The sequence below is a fragment of the Hesperophylax consimilis genome, chromosome 8 (assembly GCF_061612785.1).
Source record: "Hesperophylax consimilis isolate HC1 chromosome 8, BYU_Hcon_1.0, whole genome shotgun sequence".
Classification (NCBI taxonomy): domain Eukaryota; kingdom Metazoa; phylum Arthropoda; class Insecta; order Trichoptera; family Limnephilidae; genus Hesperophylax; species Hesperophylax consimilis.
In genome coordinates this window covers 36,876,291-36,898,555 of record NC_142843.1, presented here as the reverse complement: position 1 = coordinate 36,898,555, position 22,265 = coordinate 36,876,291, and the positions used below count along the sequence as shown (strand labels likewise).

Here is a 22,265-nt window from a genome sequence, read left to right as displayed (position 1 = left end):
AATAAGTATGGGGTACTATTGATACATTTAATAAAAATAATATTTTATAGAAATATTAAAAAAAGATACGACTTATTTTACTTAATGACAACAGTGATAACAATAAAAAATAACAATTTGTTTTAAATATATAAAAACATATACACAACAGTGATAGAATCTACCAATAGTTTGTATTAGACTCTAATACAAACTATTTCTTTCAATTTTTCAACATAATATTTGTTTTTACATTTGTACATTTTTTTATTTCAGCAGGTAACATATTTAAGCAACAAGGTATCATGTAGTCCAGTGTTCTATGTCCATATTTGTTTAAATGCTTAGGTACAATTAGTCCTGTAGTTTTAGTGTTTTGTCTTATATTTAGTGTTGTTCTAATTTCTATTTTATTTTATGTTACTCTTACCTTTTACTAATTTTGTTTCATATTTAGTTTTTTTTTTAAATTATTTTTAATGTATTCTCATCATACTTGTGATCACAATTTTACATTTGTGTATTGATAGATCTATTTTGTACCTGATATACCTGTATTGGATTATATCTATATACTGTAAGTATTTCCTTTATAACAGAGATATTTTCCTATGTACACTTTTATATAAAAGTCTTTTTAGGCGTATAAATAAATATATTTGCAAAAATTGTATTTTCGGAATACGATAACGTATAAACCCATCGTATACGTTACGTTTACATATTAAGGGTAGCCGATGCGTTTTGGATCTTAGAAATTTATTACCAGGATTACGGGAAAAAATTCAAAGTAGTGGCCGGTTTCAATTAAGTGCACGGCAATTACCGATTTATCCATATTATATTTATTTATTTATATTACCGAGTTTGGGCTAGACCAGTTAATGGCCAGTTTTGAATAGCCAAGTTCACCAAACTCTCCTCTACGCCTTCTTTATCACCTTTCCCTAAATTTACATCGCAATATACCCCTATTTGTAGGTTCTATTACCCCACTGTGAGTCTTCACCACATAAATTATTAGGTAAATTTCGATATCCTGAAAAAAGGGGTTCGCGGTTGAAAAAATTCAGGAACACCTTATAAATACTATCCTACCTTAACACTTAAACCTAGAAAATAATAATAGATTTGAACAATATTGTGGGTGCAACAGTTACCTTGAATACATTGTTAAACAGTTTGCACAAGATTGGCCGCAGCGGTTAAAAAAATAAGATGATAAAGCTTAGCGAAAGTAATAATTTTTTTCTATAATATCAAAATACATGTATAGAAGAACTTGAAATTCTTACTTACTATCAGAAGGACCACGTATCTTATATTGACATTATTTACAAGCAACTATCTACCGTTATATCAACTCCATCCATCTACAAAATACTGTGTTAAGTAGTCAAGACTCTTGACATTAAATTCCGAGATTTCAAAGCGTATAAAAAAAATTGATGCTTTCTATGGAAGAGCAAACGCCAAAATAGCTCTCACAATAAAACTAAACCAATAACTAGCAGATCTTAAGATTTTTCACACATAAAAATATAATTCATTTAAAGCGGTTTCAGAATTAAGCACGTTAGACCCAATCAAGGTAGCCTTCGATGGGCATCAGCAGCTAAAAAAAAGCTAATCCTATAGATATATAATTTTATCAAAATCCTAGACCTCAGCAAACAAATATCTAAATTCCAATGAAAACCCACACCACAAAGCAATAATTATCTATTTCAAACCCTTTCTTCCTAGAAACACCTTATCTACTTTGATAGATGAACATTTGTGCAGTGTGCAATGTGTGCATTCAGTCAGTCGATAGTGTAAATGAGAACTTACCAAGCGTTTGATATGTAAATCTGGTTGTAGAGTGCTAAATAAACAAAGCATATCAAAGTATTTTGAAAGTTCTGTTTTAGTCTAAAAGGTGTGTTTAAAAAAATCAAACAATGAAGATCCTTACACTAACTTTAGTGTGCGTTTTAGCAGCATGCTTCTCACCAAGTGATGCGCTTCCAGGCCGCTGGAGCGAGCTGTCGCAGATCGCAGATATTATCAAAAACACCAAAAAGTCTGCATGATTTCCACATCCTTTCTTATATTTCTCGCTTATCTCCGTCTGCCAACGCCTGGAGAAAAGGACTCAGAGAAATGTTACTCAAACCTGTATTATCTTCACTACCTAAGGTGCAGTAAACTCACGTGGGATCTCTGAGTCATATTTATCCAGCAAGTCAAGGACTGTCAGGTCTTGGCAATGGAGGACAACATCTGCAAAACAATGTACACTCTTACCCTCCCAGTAATGGTTTGTCTGGTGGACTATCTTCCGGAACTCGTGCGAAGCCAATCAGTAATATTCCATCTGCACCTGTCGAAGAGGTTCAGCGTGTACGAAAACCTCCGCTGTACGAATACAAAGGCGACATTCCAATACCAATTGTCGTGAAGAGTACTGACAGGCAGATGAACATAACTGCGAAAAGCTCAAGCCCAATTCCACAAATTGACGTCTTGTTGATTGGATTATCCTTCTGGAACATGGTTAGGTTATTTTCCGCATGAACTATGAAAATAACCACAAAATTTTATCGAAATCAATAAACTGTCATTTAAAAAACCCCCACATCAGAGTGCTGTCGTCCCACACGCTTCTGAGGGTGTTCGAAAAACATTTATTTATTTATACTGGGTTCTTACAAATGTTCTCATTAAAAATGTCTCTATCAATATAAAATTACTTATCAGAAATGTGTTTTTCATTTATTGCTTGAAGTTAAAATAAGTAATTTGTATTTTTTATTTGACGCCCATAAGGCCTTTTCATAATCCAGTATTTACATTTTTAACATCAGACATCATGAATTTTAAAGTGAGAAAAGTATAAAGTTAAAATAAAATTAGATAAAATAAAAAAATACAAAGAAATAACGAATAAAACTGAAACTATTTTTTACAATATTAAATATAGTAGATATCTATAATAGACAAAATTTATAATAAAATATATTCAATTATACAATTTAAAAAAAAAACAGTTAAATAACCATTGAGGTATCGAAAAACTTAAACCGTTTAAACTCAAATATTGACCACTATGCATGTTCAATATACCTACTTACTTCTAGGAATACATAAATATCATTAAATTCAAATATTGAACACTTTGCATGTTCAATATACCTACTTACCTCTAGGAATACATAAATATCATTAAATTCAAATATTGAACACTATGTTCATGTTCAAAATACCTACCTACCTCTAGGAATACATAAATATCTTTAAATTCATATATTGAACACTATTCATGTTCAAAATGGTGACCGGATAAATCATCACAATGATAATTCATCACATCTTTAAAAAGTCATGGAAAGTGATGAAACAAAACTTTATTAACTGGGCTAAGTAGGTTAGGTTAGGTTAGGTTTAAATTATTTTTTTTCATCGTTTCTAATGACTTTATATCACTTTTTAAAAGTGTGTTGAGTTATCATGAAACCGTTCAAAATACCTACTTCTATCTAGGAATACTAACATCCTACTACCTACTTTAACATCCTTCCTTTAAATCTAAAAAATATCGAAAATATTCATGAATTTCAGCTACAGAATACCACAATACCCCAAAATGTAGTCGGAATCCTACGTAAGTAAAAAGGCGTGTACAAAAATATGCGACCCGAGATCTCTACAGTTGAATTCTCATGGCAGGCCTAGAAGATTTTCCACGGGGTTTATTTTAATTAATTCTGATAAACGTTTTGCTAAAATTTGGGATGTTACTAAATAAATACCTCGGGAAGTTAGTCATTCATCGTCAAGAAAAATAAAATCTAGTGCTTGATTTTATGGTTGAAAATCGTTTTATAAATGGTTCAATCCGTTTTACGTAAAATATTTTAGTGGTCAGGTACTGTTTAGAACTATAATCCGTAGGTATCGGTCTGAAAAAAAAAATTGTAGTTAGGAATTAAAATGTGAGCCTCGAGCAAACCCTCGTTATTAGAGTATTGTGTCGCCTTAACATAGCATCGACTAGCAGTCGGACGGACCGCTTTCTATACTCACAGTGGGCAAACGACGTACTTCCTTTTCAACACAAGTTATGCTTCGTAAAAAGGTCTGTAATATAAATCTTAAGATAATATGTGCTATCTGAAAAAAAATCATGGGAAGTACATATTTAATTAAAGGCAAGTTAAGTAGATATTTAATTTAAGGCAAAATGAACTAAATTAAAAACTACTACACCGGATAAGAAATTATCAATTGTGTGTGATGACTTTGGAATGCCAATCAATTGTGCATAATATATGAATGTTATTTCCTGACAACCACATCCTTATAATATTATCCTATCCCGTTTATTTCAACAAATTGAAAGTCACAATCAATCAATTTAATTTATTAATGTAATTTTTATTCAATTCAAAACATTGTTTCACTCATTATTTTTTTATTGAAATCATAGAAATTGCGTATTAGTTTCGTCAATACCACGATATCTTCATCGGGGCCGGAATAAATATAGTTTAGACTTTCTACGACTCTTACCAGAGTTCAACAACTCGGGTGTGGATTAATTTCCCAGCCTCTTTGTTTCCTCCCTCTTACAACCTACAACATGGGTCATTTAGATAAATTAGCTTATGTTAAATCAAATCATCCTCCAGCATCTAAAACTCCTTTCAAGATCCTAGACCCTAACAACACTATCGTTTTTTATTTATTTATTTATTTGTTAAGATACACACAGTACAATTAGATACAATTAGATATTTTTAGTTATTACATAGTTGTAGTACCTATTACGTATGTCCATAAAATATCATTACGTAATTTGGCCTGAGATTGTTATAAAAGGAAGGAAGTGTGTGGATAATAATAAAAATAATAAATAATAAATGAATTGAAAACAAGAATTATAATAAGCTCACGAATTGTAATTGACTGTTAATAAATAGGAGTTTTGAAAAATGATGTGAAAATATTTTTGAAATATGTCATGCTAAGAAATTTAATAAGTTAGTTTTGTATGTTAGAAAGGAATCATGAAAGATGTCTAAATGTAGTAATTTTTCGTAATGGGTGTAAGTTGTGATTGCGCGAGTAATAACTGAATTGTTTGCTGCATTGGTATTGTTGGCTTCAATATGAAATAGTGTAGTGTGCCTGGTACGCCTCGTTGGAACATTTAAACCAATGACGGATAGCAATTCGGGACTATCTATTTTATTATTTAGCAGATTATGTAGAAACAACAGGTCTGACAATGTGCGTCTTTTTTGTAAAGTTAACATATTATTTGTAGTATTGTTGTATTTCTTGAGTAAATGTTTCGAAAATTTATTCTGTATACTTTCTACTAAATCTATGTATACCTTATATTGAGGATTCCATATTGTGGAAGCATACTCCAGTGGACTTCTGACCAATGAACAAAACAACATTTTCAGAGTCTTAGCACTTTTGAAAACTTTGCACATTCTTAATAAGAAACCTAGCATTCTGTAGGATTTTGAAATAATGTGTTCAATGTGCTTGTCAAAAATTCATTTGCTATCTAAGTAAACACCTAGATCTTTACACGTAGACATAGGTTGTAAAGGTTTGTTATTCAAGTTGTATGGATAGATGATTTTGTTTTTATTTCTAGTAAATGTAATCGAGTGACACTTAGATATGTTTAAGGACAATAAATTTGATTCACAATATATGTAAAAATTATCAAGATCGCTTTGCAATTCCATACAATCGGATAAACACTGTATAGCTTTATAAATTTTCATGTCATCCGCGTATAAAACAAAGTAACTATTTTTAAAGCAAACGTAAATGTCATTTATATAAATATTAAATAAGAGTGGTCCAAGATGCGACCCCTGGGGCACACCTGAGACGATTTCCGTTAAGCAAGATGCAAAACCATTGACAACCGTGATTTGGTGACGATTATTGACGTATGATGCGATCCATCTATAGAGGTCACCGTGAATTCCTAGACCTAATAACTTTTGTAAAAGAATATAATGATTAACACGGTCAAATGCTTTAGAATAATCCGTATAAATGGCATCTACCTGGCATCGCATATCCATTTGAGCATGAAGAAAATTTGTAAAAAATGCAAGATTTGAAGTTGTGGAGCGAGTTTTCATGAAGCCGTGTTGATTATTTAAGAGTGAGGGTGAGATAGTAGAATATAATTGATCGTAAACAATTTTTTCCAATACTTTACTTAGTATTGGTAATTTGGATATAGGTCGATAGTTCGAGACATCATTTTTACTGCCATTTTGATATATCGGGGTAATCAAGGCTGTTTTCCACTTGTCGGGAAATGTTCCTTCAGATAGCGATAGTTTGAAAATAACAAAAATGGGGGCTGTCAATTGTTTACTACAATAATTTATGAAGATCCCTGGAAGTTGATCATCCCCTGGCCCCTTTTTGATATCAATGGACTTAAGGTATTTGAATGTGATGTCTTCATTGATCTCGATTGAGTTGATTATGCTATTTGAATTAGAGCAAAGACTGGCATTGCTTGTATGTGCAGGTCGAGCATTCGAAAATACAGATCCAAAATACTCAGAAAATAAGTTGGCTACTCCTCTACTGTCATTAGCAGTTTTTTCACCGTAATTCATATGATCAGGGATGGCAGGAGATTTTCTTTGAGAATTGACGTAGGACCATATTTTTTTAACATTATGCTGTATACCGGATTCTATTGTAGAAATGTAGGTTTTGTAAGCTGCTGAAGCGACTGTTTTTTGCCTTTTGCGAAGCAATGCAAATGAGAGATAATCAAGGGGGTTCCGATAACGCTTGCATTTTCTAAAGAATTTTAATTTTTCGTTTGTTATTTTTATTAAGGCTGCCGTGTACCATAGTGGATATTTTCCAGATTTCACAACTTTCTTAGGAATAAACGTTTCGATAATCTGTTCAATTATAACATAAAACGAATTTAACGCTGTATTTACATCCGGTGCATTAATAACGGTTGACCAGTCGGTTTCTTTCAGTCTCTCATTGATCTCTGCATAATCTGCTTTATGGAATAATTTTATTATTCGAGGAGTTGAGAGGGTTGCAATAGTGGATGGAAATTCTAGTTCTACAATCAGTGATTTATAATGAGCATCTTCTTTAACTAATGGGTGGTCGTCAAGCGACACATTAACTGAAGTGTTACAGAAGACGAGGTCCAAAATTCGACCGTATTTGTTAGGTAAATGGTTAAATTGGGTTAAATTTGCAAAAGATAAGCAGTTAATGACGCGAGTGCGCATTGATCTCTATTACTTGGCATTTGTTGATTATTCCATTCGATATTGGGCATGTTATAGTCGCCAATGATTAAAAACTTGTCATTGGGAAAACGGATTGTTAAGTCAGAAATAGTATTGGTATGACTAGTAAATAATGCTAATCTTTCTGATGATGTTAATTTTGGACCGACGCTAGGTAAATACACACAGCACATATGAATATTATAACAATGACGATTCGATTTTGATGTATTGACAGTTATCCAGATATCCTCAGCGTCTGATTTCCAAGAGCGAGGGGTAACAAAAAATTCTTTTTTAATTCCTATGAGTACGCCTCCGCCAGTTGATTTACTAGTGCGGTGTATATCCCTATCATTTCTGTAAACAGAATAGCGATTATCGAATAATTCCTCATCTCGGATACTATCAACCAACCAACTTTCGGTAATGAAGATCATGTCATAATTATTGAGCAGTATATTTTGATGAAATTCCAGTGTTTTCGAGCGCAAACCTCTTGAATTTTGATAAAAAATTATTAATGAATCATGCATTGTGAATTTTCGGTAATTACATTATTATGTTCGGTTTCTGTAGAATATATTTGAAGAATATTATGTTCTAGAGTTATGTTATTAGTCATGAGTCCACTGGGCTTAGCAAAGCACAACATACTATTATTATCGATTTAAGTGAGTGAGTATATTATAGAATGTAGTAGTGAGCAGTTAGTGTAATTATTAGCATGTGGGGTTAATGTAAAAAGGGTGATATTGAAAAAATTATGAAAAAAAATACGAAAAAAATAGTAGTTGCAGTTAGAGGATATGTGGTTTGACATTGCAATGGTAGTTAGATAAGGTTTTTTTAGCTGTAATTCGCATGAGACGTGTATGGGTGGTGATGTTTTGTTTTTCCGTAGGTAGATTTTTGCACTTCTTATCCATAAAAACTGATAGCTGTGTTCGTTTTTAAAGGCTTTAGCGCACCTCAATATAGATTTATTCTTCCGCGTAAGATGGTCGTTGACGATGATCCTCTGGTCAGCTCCAACCATCCCGATGGCCTTGGTAGTGATTCCTTTTCTTTTTTTGATGGCTGCGACAAATTCGTCCTTCTTCTTGCGGGAGGTGAATTTGGCGATTATGTTACCCGGACGTCCATCTGTCGTGGCTTGTGTACGATGGCGCTTACTGATTCTGCTAACGTATTCAATGTTGCTTTGATGGAGAGGGCATCCAATGACTGTTGCGATATTCGACATCATGGTAGGTAGATTCTCGTTGGTGGTCTCAGGCATTCCATGTATTTCTATATTGTTGGATAGTAGTTCCTGGTCCCTTTCGTTGTTTCCCCTCTCTAACATGTAAACTGTTTGTTTTAATTCTGAGACCTCCATTTCTAGCTTATCAACTTTAGCTAATTTTTCGTTTATAGATTTCATATTACTTGAAAAATCTTCCATGACATTATTATTATAAATGATGACTTTTTCGAATTCCGCCATTTTACTGCTCATTTTTTCTATTTGTAGCGCCATTTTTCTAATCTCAACAGTTAGGAGTACGTTGCTTTGATCTGCGGAGCAGGATTGGGTATCTAAATTGTCCAGGGTTTGGGTACAATTATTGCACTCCCACGCATCCTTTTTACCTTGCGACATACGTTTAAAAACACTTGCCGGTATATCAGCGCATTCGAAATGGATGGTGCATTTGCAGGTTGAACACTTTATACACTCAGCCATTTTCAGCTGCTTAACGCAATATTTGCATGTTGTATCCATCTTATGTTTGGCTTGTGGCTGCAATAGGTTACAATACTGTGGGTAGCTTGAAGATTTTTGAAAAATAACTAAAACTCTAGATTTAGCACTTTTTACACTCCAGACAAGCACTCACTTTCGTATTTTAATTCACTTCTACGAATATTATCAGCTGGTATAAAAATTGAAGGATAAGGGTCGATGTTTTTAGAAGAAAATATAAGATTATTAGGGAGCGAAATGACAAACGTCAGACTTGTGATGATTGTTATTGTGAAAAATGTTAAAAATGTTAATCTTATAAACAAATATAAACCTTTCTTTCCCCGAAACTTGAACTCGATAGATTAGAAGAGCACTTATCCAAAATAATCAGTCGATATGTTTAATCCGTCTTTACCAGACTTTTGTTAAAGTGTTAAATAAACTACATCAAATAGTTTTTGTGTAGTATCAAATACTTTTTAAGGAAGTCATCGTAGTACCTACCTGCCTAAAGGTGTGGCACAAGCATTCAACCCGCCAACTCCTCCCGACTTTGCTCTCCAACTCACTTAACCACTACTCGACTATTGCCATTTCTTTTTGACCACAGCAATTAGGACCACCTTTGGACTACCTGACAACCTTTCTATGGAACGCACTACAAGTTGAACTGCCAAAAGTCAAAATCATTGCAATAACAAGTCACCTCAAAACAAGTGTTCGTCCTAGAAAGAGAACGATAATCCAGCCCTTTCACAACTTGGATCGCGGTCTGTTCTACAGTTCTTGCGGACACATGTGCGTTTAAAATGAAGATATTCGCAGTGAATCTGTGCGTATGATTGTCCCAAAGGAATGCGCACCCAATTCACTGGAGCTGGCTGTCTAAGGTCTCGGAAACCCCTAAGGGCACACCTTGTGTATCCCCTCAGTCCCGTATTTTTCTGACTCGTTGACCCCTTTGGTTAATGCATGGATAAAATTACTGGCAAGGGAAATCATGAACAAAATCAAATACGATGTTGAAGCAATTATTAGTGGTTGGTCGGGTATTTTCAGTGGAAGGCAAACTTTTTATAGCAATGTTCACTACCTCATCCTCTCAGTGATGGTATGTCTGGTGCACTTTTTTGGCACTCGTGTGAAGCCAATCATTATACTTATTCCATTTGCATCTCTCGAAGAGATTCAACATGTGCTCATACAAACCTTAACAATACGAGTACAATTAATACCACCAAATAATATCTCAAAAGTTTGCGTTAGGCAGATGAATATAAATCGAATAAACTAAACTCAAGTCGAGGACCAAAAATAAACAACTACACTTTTGAAAAGTCTTTATTTTTAAGACTATTTAAGATAAATAATATATTTATATAATAATAATAATATTTATAAGCATAGCTTAACAGAAATTATTTTTCTTCACAGTCCTCCTCGCTAGGGATTCCTTTTACTCTTTTACCTTTGACTCTAGGTTAACCATATTCTGTCTTCATAATTTATAAAATTTCCCCATCTTCATGTTTATTTAACCATATCTTAATTTTATTCTTAACCTTTTGCTGTCTTCATAATTTATGAAATTTCCTCATCTTCATGTTTAATTAACCATATTTTGATTTGATTCTTAAACTTACGCTGTCTTCATAATTTTTAAAACTTCCTCGTCTTCATGTTTACTTAACCATATGTTGATGTTGATTTTAAATTTGTTCATCCCAATGAAATTTTTATTTTAATTCAGAAGGGCATTATAAGGATTTATGGTTTTTCTTTACAAAATTTTGAAAATTCAAATTTATCTACCAAAATACTTTAAAAAGGTTATTTTTAGTACAGTATTTATGGCAAGAGGATTTTGTTAGAAACTCACAATTTTTTTATCAATTTAATAATAATAATACATGGTAGTTAATTAAATCTATCAAAAAAATTATATATAAAAATGCGAAAATCAGTCATTTTAAATACATGTAATCCAGTAATGAGTGAGCAATACCCCACACAATCCATTCTGAAATGCAGGGAAATTCTAGGGAAATTTCGGTGTGAAATTTAGGGAAAAAAAAATTTGGGCATACCATAACTGGTAGAAAAACCCACCATTTATCATCAATAATAAGGTCAGAAACAATCTATAATTATAATTGAAATTATAAAATACCTATCGCCAATATTGCTATAAAATATCAACAGTGGTGCTATAAAAAATCACCAATAATGCTATAAAATATCACCAATAGGGCTATAAAATATCACCAATAGTGCTTTTTCATTGCACTATTGTCAGATCCAGCTTATTTAACCTCGATATGTTTATAATATTTATCACGGTGGAAACTATAAACTATAAAGTTTACACAGTGTTTTGGAATGTCGATAAATTTTAACTGAATGTGGTTTTCCTTTTATCGCCACAACATCCTTTTTCTTCACATTCCACATCAGTTATACTCGTATATTGAATTACTAGAATGAAAACTGATATTTTGCTTAAACAGAATAAAAAAAGAACCAATTTGATTTATTTTTTATTCAGTTTCAATCAAGAAAAAAATATTTGTTTTTAAAAAAAATATTATCGATACAGTCGAAACTCCCCCTAATCGCCCTTTAGGTGAAATTTCATAAAAATGGTGCAATGTAAATTACCCAAGTATTATGGGAGTTTTACACGATACTTTTTTTCTCTTCGTTTCCCATATGGAAAATATTTCGGGACCCATATGAAAAATCTTCTTTAAATTTCATACAGTTTGTTTCCATTAGAGAAAAAATAATATTTGATTACGGCACTAAATATTCAAAAATTGACAACATCTTGAACATAACTATAGATCACGTGAAAACAATGCCAACATTCATCAAATATATTCACATAATTCTCAATATCGAATCATTATATACTTTCATTATTACTGTCATAGCCTTTTTTATCAATATTTTAAATTTAAAACGTAAAAAACTAAACAACAATTCCACTTAATAAAGTTAGATACGTAAAACAATGACAGACGAAAGATGTCAAATAATGTCGGCCATCTTAAACTGCATGAAATTCGGTACCAAAATAGAATTATCCTTTTTTCATCCCGAATCTATATGCATTACCCATACACGTTGAAACTGGACGAAAATTAGCATTGTATAAAACGTCCAACAGTATTTTGGAAGGTGCCCGGTGCGGGACCCCAGAATTAAATTTCATTTTTAAAAAGCCAAACATTTTCTGATTACGAATAATCTGACGATAGCTTAATTTCTAGTAGAACCTATTCCAATGGAAAATGTTGTTTGTGCAATGATGGAGGACTTAGCCAACTGAGGATGGATTGCAATCCGCGACGCCTGGGTTGCAACCCATCGCGTTGGACCGCTCGACCAACTGTATTGAGGGTGTTGATGCTAAAAATATATTAGATCATCATAACTTTTTATCCATAAAATATAGGACTTATGTTTAGACTATTTTAAAACAGAAGTCTATTATGAATTATTGCTACTATTCAAAAAAGTTTAAGAAGTCCAAATAATAATGTTCTAGTCAAGTGACAACATATTCGATGGGTTCCATGGGTAACTCAGGCCGGCGGTAAATCAACATACTCTTTAAAATTGATATAAATTCATTAAAAGTGATGAAAAATGCTCATAAACCTATCCTAAGGAAACCTGTTTTTTTTTCATTACTTTTCAACACGGAGAAAAATGAGTATTGCCAATGTATTGAGAATCTCTTCAAATTGGATAATCCGGAAAAAACGGGATTGCAGGCCATTCCCTGATAAAATTTTAGTAAATTCTTAATATACCAAAACACGTGTTGACTTGATTATAAATAATAACGAAATTTCATGAACACGTGTTCCGACATCGCGATAATAAATTCGTATTTTACTAAAATTTTAACAGGAAACCCATTAATTCATTCGTTAAGGGGCTGCAATCCCGTTTTTAACCGGATTACCTAATTGACGCATAGCGGTAGACGTCAAGACGTCTTGAATCGTCGAGTATCGAATACTTGAGTATACCCGTGGAAGAAGAGCCTTAGTCATAAATGAATATTTTTCGATTATTGTAGCACCTACCACAATAGTGATCACTGACATTTCCCTTATCAATATACAATTGATAAAGTAAGTTTCAGATTTTGAGAAGGCGTAGAATTTGGTATAAATATCGGATAATTGTCAGGGTTAGCATCACTTACAAAAGTTGTGGCAAGTGCGAATCTGTTCTAAAGAAAAAAAAAAAGTGGGTGTGTCAAGCCTACGCAAGACAGAAGTGAAACTTCTAGTATTCTTCTCTCTTATTATTAGGGCTTTTTTATACTAATTTTCATATATTTATTGGCAGGTAGAGTAGAAATTAATATTGTTTAGCGTTTGCCAACGACCATACCATGTTGAACACACCGGTTCTCGTCCGATCACCGAAGTTAAGCAACATTGGGCGCGGTCAGTACTTGGATGGGTGACCGCTTGGGAACACCGCGTGCCGTTGGCCCATTTTTTATGGTAATTTCATGTTTTTTTTTATTTTTTTATCGTTACTATCATTAATAATATCATAAAATTCTTTAACTTTTCAAGTATGCTACAGGCCTAAAATATTACTTAGTGGATTGATATTATGGTCAACCATTGAAAAAAAAAATTCCTGCAAAGTTATGGATGTAATTACGATCTTTTTCAAGCGCGTATGTAATGATTATTTTTATCAACGTCGCACACACCTTGCTAATGTTTTCAGTATTATTAGGGCTTTTTTATACTAATTTTCATATATTTATTGGCAGGTAGAGTAGAAATTAATATTGTTTAGCGTTTGCCAACGACCATACCATGTTGAACACACCGGTTCTCGTCCGATCACCGAAGTTAAGCAACATTGGGCGCGGTCAGTACTTGGATGGGTGACCGCTTGGGAACACCGCGTGCCGTTGGCCCATTTTTTATGGTAATTTCATGTTTTTTTTTATTTTTTTATCGTTACTATCATTAATAATATCATAAAATTCTTTAACTTTTCAAGTATGCTACAGGCCTAAAATATTACTTAGTGGATTGATATTATGGTCAACCATTGAAAAAAAAAATTCCTGCAAAGTTATGGATGTAATTACGATCTTTTTCAAGCGCGTATGTAATGATTATTTTTATCAACGTCGCACACACCTTGCTAATGTTTTCAGTATTATTAGGGCTTTTTTATACTAATTTTCATATATTTATTGGCAGGTAGAATAGAAATTAATATTGTTTAGCGTTTGCCAACGACCATACCATGTTGAACACACCGGTTCTCGTCCGATCACCGAAGTTAAGCAACATTGGGCGCGGTCAGTACTTGGATGGGTGACCGCTTGGGAACACCGCGTGCCGTTGGCCCATTTTTTATGGTAATTTTATGTTTTTTTTTATTTTTTTATCGTTAACATCATAAAAAATTTTATATCATTCTTTAACTTTTCAAGTATGCTACAGGCCTAAAATATTACTTAGTGGATTGATATTATGGTCAACCATTGAAAAAAAAAAAGGCGTTAAAAACAAAAAAATTATGTGCGATGGCCGAGAATCGAACTCGGATCAACTGCTTGGAAAGCAACTACGCTGACCATTACACCACCAACGCCAGTTGTCGAGATGAGCTAAGAAGCATTTATATTTTACTTCAAAACTTTGACTAGATCAAATGAACTTTAATCGGTCCCGCATTTTCGTTTCGGTCATGAGTTGGTTTTACTCCGGTACTCGAAATTGCATGACGCGGGTAAAGAAGTTTCACTTCAAAAATATCAAAAATCATCGTGCTTCTAAAATATAAAAGTTATTGTTTTACTCTGAAGCAATCATGCAAGTTTTTGTATTCACACTATTTTGCATTTGTTTGGGAGTCATCAAGAGTGCATCATGTCAACATTTTAGTTCTTTTGTGAAGGCACCGTTAGGCGTTCCACAAAACCGGTCTGGGATTTTGAATGATGGTGGACATGACGGAATAAAAGGACATAATGCACAAACCAAACCATTGATCACTGTGGCTCAGATTTCTCCCTATTCACAAAGTTATAATGGATCGCAAGAAAGAAAATCGGAAGCATTGAATCCCACATCACTAAGTTTAAAAAAAAAATCACACTTTAGTGAAAAGTTCGGGGGCACAAAGACAAAGATCAGTGGTGTTAAATCGACTCTAAATGCTAAAAAAGAACAAATTAGACCCTCGATAAAAAGTAATAAAACCGCCACGAAGGATCTCCCTCTACAGCAACCTCTTAATCAATCCAAAAAATCAAACGTTAGTGAAAAGATTGGGGATATAAATACAAAGATCAGCGGTGTTAAATCGACGCTAAATGCTACAAATGAACAAATTAGACCCTCGATAAAGAGTAATAAAAAAATGAACGATCTCCCTCTACAGCAACCTCTTAATCGATCCAAAAAATCAAACCTTAGTGAAAATATTTGGAATATAAAGACAAAGATCAACGATGTTAAATCGGCTGTGTTACATTTATCGAAATCTACAATTGAAGAACTTAGACTCTTGATAAAGGGTAATAAATCCACCTTGAACGATCTCCCTCCGCGGCAGCTTCTCAACCATTCCATCGGCACTGGTCTTTCTTCTTCTATTGGACTCCCATCAACAGCTATCACAGGCGATACAGAAATACAATTACACGTCAACGACAACGAAGCTAAGAGGAAGAAGAATGTTCAACCCACAACACCAGCAAAACCAACAACTAACTTCAGTCCAAAACTAAAAATAAATAATGTGATGACTGTATTAGTTATCTGCTTTTTGGTCGGATCTTTATCATCAACATTAATTTGATGGCAATCTTTATCATCACTTCTCAGATTTGCTACACCTTGTCATATTCGCAGGCGCCTCCAGCCCGTTCAGGCGTCCATGACCTGAGCAATCTCAGCGGCCATCGTCCATTGCAGGTCCAGCCTCTCCTTGCACAGTCTTTGGATTCGCTTTCTCCAACTTTTCATGGGGGGAAGGGGGGCACATTGCATGTTTTCCTCCTGGAAAGTACCCCATGGAATCAAATAATATAATATGAAAGTAGTCAATGGTATCAAAAACATAAAAATATATTATACAGGTGCTCAAGCTTCTGGGCCTGATTTTACATGGTGGTAGAAGTAAAAAATAAAATTAACTTTTTCGAAATTCCATTGTTTTTTTCACCATACAAACAAATTACCTACCTTAAAACGTTGGAATCTCGAAAAAATATATTTATCTTATGTGTATATAATCACCTCTCGAAGTTAGTGCACTTTACCCCCGGACATTTCGAAGATATATACATATATTTCTATATAATTTTTTTATTTAATTTTAATTTTTTTGTGATATTGTTATGTGGATTATTTTTCTTACCGACTAGATTCCTAGATGTAGTTTACCGCCTAGTGTGGATAAAAACCTAGTAAATAAAATTAATAATAAAACACCGATTGACATGCTACTAAAAAATGGCTTTTATTATTTTTTCTTCTATTATTAATTATGAAATTGTTTTAATTTGCATTTCGTCTGTCTATAAATTTGTTTGTGCATTTCATTTTCGTTTTCGAAAATCTACTGCATCCACTTTACTATTCAAGCAAGTTTTACTTTGACCAGATGGCAACTTTGATTATGGTTCAGTAAAATTTATTTTTAAAATGTGAAATTGTCGCGTTTATTTGGATTTCCTATGGTACCTAACTGCTTGGAGAAATTTTGAAAAAAGAATTGTCATTGAGATTGTTTCTTTTCTTTGGACACATTGTGTAATGCAATATATGATTTTTTTCTTAAAGTTAAGTAAAAAAAAAAAATAAGAACACCTCATTCCCATGTTACGAATAAACTCATAATATTTGAAAATCTCCTACTACCATCGTAACCTACCTACAGTAACTGGAAAAAGTTGGTTGTGTCGTGATGGAGGACTTAACCATCTGAGGGATTGAACTCACTACGCCTGGGCGCGATACTACTACCACTACCTACTACCCAACTCACCTAACTCACTAGGTACTTCCTAGGCGGATACCAACTCAACTACAGACCGGTCATATAGCCCACAGATATGGTTAATAATTAAATATGTGGGTATTTAAATACCTACTTAGTAGTCTTATGATTTTAGAATTTTTGTAAATTTATTTATATAAGAGAAAATTTGAGATATACTTTTTTGGAAGCGATATCTACTGTTTATCTGTGTTTTTTTATTCAGAATAATATTCACTGCTCGCTAGCGGTGTGTAAGTTCAGACGGGATGAGTTCTTGAACCCGAGTCCTTTGCGGGACTCGAACTTGGCCCCGGATTTCTTATACTGTTTTGGCTTACAGTGTAAATAACATATTGTAAACTAGACAAAGCATACTCATATGTAAAACATTTAAAAATTTAAATGAATCATCAACATAATTTTTTTTTTAACTTTGAGGATTTAAAAAAAAGCGCAAGTAGCACCACAATACGAAAAATGTCAAAATAATAAAAATAAATAGTAGTATATCTGTGTGTAAGGATATAATGGCCAACCTTATAATTCCAGAGATAGCCTCATTTTTAATGTCAGTGACATACAAATTTTTCTTAAAAAAATGATAACTCCTTCATTTGTACACGCAATTGCTTCATACGAAATTTTATAGCATAGTAATGATCAGCACAATCCATTTATAGCTAAACAAAATACCCTTGAAAATTCAAGTCTCTGTGTCTATGAAAGGCGATTTTCAGCCCACTGTGCGTCATAGAGTTCGTACCCAAGAACTCGGAACGCGGACCCACTCCTAGAACTCGAGTTCGTTTAAAAGGAAACACTCCTCGGAGGTGACCTTCTTAACGCAGAAACTACTCACAGGAGGTTTTGTGGTTTCTTCAACGACTCAAAGGAAAGACAAGTTGACATTTTGTAGGATAGAGGAAAAAAAGCAGCCGACAATTTATTATTCTGCTACTGTATGGTGGCAAATGTCATTCTTGTATAAGAATACATATTACCCATACATAGTACTATAGTACGAATACAACATCCATAATTATTTTTACTTCAGCTCGTTTCTGTTGCAATTATTTACGGTGTATCTCGTAGCAGTGCGAAATTTGGCAATACCGTTCCCGAATTATAATCAAATTAGTGATTTCGAATTCCGTCTTTCGAAAATAATAGACAACATTGACAAATATATTATAGACAACAACCAATAAGTCTCCATTTTTTTTTATGTGTTTATTCAGTTTTTTTTATTTGTACATTATTTTCTCTTACTTAGATCTTACAAAACTGATCAATCAGTTTAATTGTAAGAAATGTGATATTACGCTAAGTTTACCATCGCGAAATGTGTTTTCAGATTGGGAGTCCCAACTGCTCTCAACATCGACCAAATGCATAATATATCAATGGCTTCTCAGTATCGTATCGCACTGGTGTAAAACCACCATTTAGAGTTGAAACGTTGCTTGATGGCTTTTCCGTGTTTGGTGAACAGATCTGAAAGACCTTCCCCACCTTCCTCTCCCCGTCTGCTTCAGGTGTAAAGGAAACATAATCAGGTTCAATGCCGTGGAATTTATACGGCAGAGCAGAGACCGCAGCTCAGGATTATGGGACTAGTTTTCTGTCTAGTGGGTAGGAAATCAGTAAATAAAAGAAGATGAACTTTATAAAACTCTATTGTAAGCATCAAAAAACAAAACATGGGAGTGCAAATTTATACCAATGAAAGTTAAGGATTAAATTTATACCAATGTAATATTAAGAATACAAAACATAAACATACCAGATGGACTCCTGAACACACTAAGCTAACTAAACGAAGCCGAATATTGTAGGTAAACAACGGATGACGAACGAAAACTTGGTTCTGGTAGAGAGGAACGGACCCGGGACGGGACTTCCGACCTCATCAACTGGGGACGGCGCGGAATCCAGAGAGCCTAGGTCTTCCTTCTCTTTGGGAAGAAGGGCGCTACACCTCCAAGGAGCGTCTCCAGCCTCAGGCTGTCTCCACAATCTCCATCCGAAAAGCACGTGGCCCAACCAGTCTCCAAGACTCACGAATTTCGGGAGAACCATCAGCAATCCGTGACTTCGCGACGCGGGGTCAAAGAGGCATATTCTTCTAGCCCCAACCAGGACCAATCACTTTACAATTTCATGTCCAAAAAACAATTTCCACAAAATGGCCAACTGCCAACTCCGGAAAAAAGTGGGATTTACATAACCGATGTTCACTTAAACACTTAATAATAAATGTTCACCTATTTTTTAACACATTTTCCCCGAGGAAGGAACGGTTCAGAAACCGGTCAGCTTTACATATATATTTTACTTATGTCCAAAATAGTAACATTGTTTCATTAATATATACACTAGCTTTTATGCGTCGCATAGTTATTATGTTAATACAACTACTACCTAGTATATACAGATAAACTTAAAATTTTTATTAACAATTTTCGTCTTTATACCTTAGAAGTAGGTATACTACAAACTATCATGTTTCCATTTGCTTTTTGCTTACTTTATATATCAAATGGTGAAGGTTATATTATTGCTTTTACTATTCTATACATATAATCTTCACAATATTTTTTATATAAACTACGTAAAATATGTATGTAAAATGGCAGACCGAACGCCCTCGATTTAACAGGCCACGATAACCAGTCAAACGCTCTATATTTTGTTAACAATACATATTCTTATTTTTGTACAACAGATTTATTATACCTACAAATAATTATTGTATGCATTTACTATTTACTTGCTGTTATAATATATCAAATGGATATGGTTATGTGTTATATGTATTTTTACTGTTACTATTGTGAACTTCAGAATCTTCAGAATATTATTTTTTATGAACGATGTATGTAAAAGCCCAATGGGAGTATAAATAAATTAATAAATAAAATCAATGTATAATAATTTATGGATTGGACAAGGTTTCAAAATTATTTTTCAAAAACTTTTAATAATTAAAATAATATTTGATAATAATATGAAACAGACAAGATTGTTGTTTAATTTTTATACATAGTCAATCGGATATTTCTAAAATATTTTCATTGGCCTTGAAATCGACCAGAAGGAAAAAGTTGTAAAAATTTCATTACGCCAGAGCTAACTATTGGAGAGTTTTATTAACGTACAAGCAGGATAGGTAAGTATGTAGGCAAATACATTAAAATTATGTTTTGATATCGTAAAGTAGAATGGAATCGAGAAAGAGCTTATCTACAAAGAATAATTCTTAGTAAGGAATCAGTGACACAATATGACTCAATTGGTCAATTTCACAATAATAACAGTTCTTAGAAATAATAATTATTGCTTATAGATAATGGAAACAAGAGAGATGGACCAACATTAATAATGAAACCGCTGGCACAAAAGCATACACTCATTTTTGTATTTGTCGATAAATAATTTTTTTTTAATAAATTTAGTAATAATATTAATTTAATTTGTGGATCAGATTTGAAACGTTGCTTGAAATGGTTTTGACCGTGTTTGGCGACCAGATCTGAATAGCCAGGCACTTCCTCACTTTCCTCTTCCCCATCCCCACTACCATCAGTCTCACAACATGCCCCAATTGGGGATGCCATAGTCTCACTGGCTCCAGACGGTTGGGAGCAGTTAAGACTCTTGTGGGGTTTCACATTAAAAAATAATAATAATAATAAAAAAAAAAACCAACACTAAGGGTCGGCCCTTGTTTGTTTGTCTGATAAGCAAAGCGGAAAATCCTTGCTCACATAAATAAGCCGCAGAGAAGAGCAAATATCCCCTTCCCTTGCCTGCCCAACAACCGGGTGGCGGTATAGTTGCTCTGTCTTTAAATTGTGCAGACAGGGGCACCCTTGTGAGGTATTACACCAAATGAAAAAGAAGCAGGATAAGCTACGGGAATTTCTTTCTGTAGCTGGCTCTACAGAACTGCCCCTTAAGTTTTCTCAGTGCTTATTCCGGTCATTTCTTCTTGTCACATGTTTTCCGATTCTTCAACGTTCCATGTCGATAGTCAAAATGTCCTCAAACTTAGTTTTGAAGTCTGTATATAGTATATTTAAATGTTGAACGTCATTATTACCCTGGACGTTTTTCAAAATTATGGAATTATGAAAATTCGCGGCTTCCAATGTGCAATGTTTTGCTCGAATATATTAATTCTGACGAGAAAAGGAACGTAGACTCCATTTATATACCTCAATTAACAACTTTACGAAATGTAAAAATGCAAATATCATATAAGTAATTTCTCAGTCTATTATATTTGTGTTAGGTCTATTGTGTCATTTTCGGAACTCCTAAAGTTGACTTGAGGTAAATGGGGGTCCGCTCGTATGTACCCCCATTTGAATCTCGTGGACCCCCAAATTTTTTTCTCGCTAACATAGACCCCCAGCAAGCCGATATCGACCCCTGAGGGTCCATATAGACCACTTTGAGAACCTCTGGTTTAGATGACGTCTTTTTTTTTTTTATATTATTATTTTTTTTTTATTTAAGTACATAAAACAGGCATGGTGCCCAAGAATTTACATACATGGATGTTTAAATACATAATAATAACAAAATGATAATAACAAAAATAGTAACAAAATGAATAAGCTAAATATGCAGAAGTAAATAACAAATAAGAATGGGTAAAAGGTAAATACAAATATGTTCATAAACGATTTGTTATTGTCACACCTGTACTGGTGAGACACTGATTAGGTAGGTACAATGTTGCTTCTCATTAAATAAAGGGTTTCATCCATAGACTAAATACAACACATCAATGGTTTCATCACAATATCAGCTTAATATGATTAAAGGTAATACATTTTTTTTGAAGTGTTTAAATTTGTCATTAAAAATGTCTATTTGATTATTAGAGCCATGTATAATGTTATAATTTCTTAATGTTCGCGGTACAGGGGAGAAATATCCTGTATTTGTGTGGTAGGCTTTAATATAGAAAATGTCTTTCATCCTCCTTCTTGATTTTCTTGATGGAATATTGATGTTAATTTGGGATAAAATGTTTGGTGTATTAACTGATGCATGTATAATTTTGTGTAGGAGCAGTACGTCAGAAAGTTTACGTCTGACCGTCAGTGAGTGTAGTTTGTAGTGCAAAATTCGGTCATTATAATATGTTCCAAATTGACCAGATAAACCTTCACGAAAGAGGTCTTGGAGGTAAAACGAAGTTG

The 22,265-nt window shown here is 33.5% G+C and overlaps 3 non-coding genes across 3 annotated transcripts; all 3 read left to right on the top strand.

Moving 5' to 3' along the window:
* The first annotated feature begins 13,405 nt into the window (after positions 1 to 13,405).
* Positions 13,406 to 13,524, top strand: LOC149421982 (5S ribosomal RNA). Its single transcript, XR_016302577.1, has one exon. It is a non-coding gene; the product is annotated as a 5S ribosomal RNA (ribosomal RNA).
* Positions 13,525 to 13,847: 323 nt separating this feature from the next.
* Positions 13,848 to 13,966, top strand: LOC149421981 (5S ribosomal RNA). The gene has a single exon (XR_016302576.1). It is a non-coding gene; the product is annotated as a 5S ribosomal RNA (ribosomal RNA).
* A 323-nt stretch (positions 13,967 to 14,289) lies between these two features.
* Positions 14,290 to 14,408, top strand: LOC149421980 (5S ribosomal RNA). Its single transcript, XR_016302575.1, has one exon. It is a non-coding gene; the product is annotated as a 5S ribosomal RNA (ribosomal RNA).
* Positions 14,409 to 22,265: the final 7,857 nt, after the last annotated feature.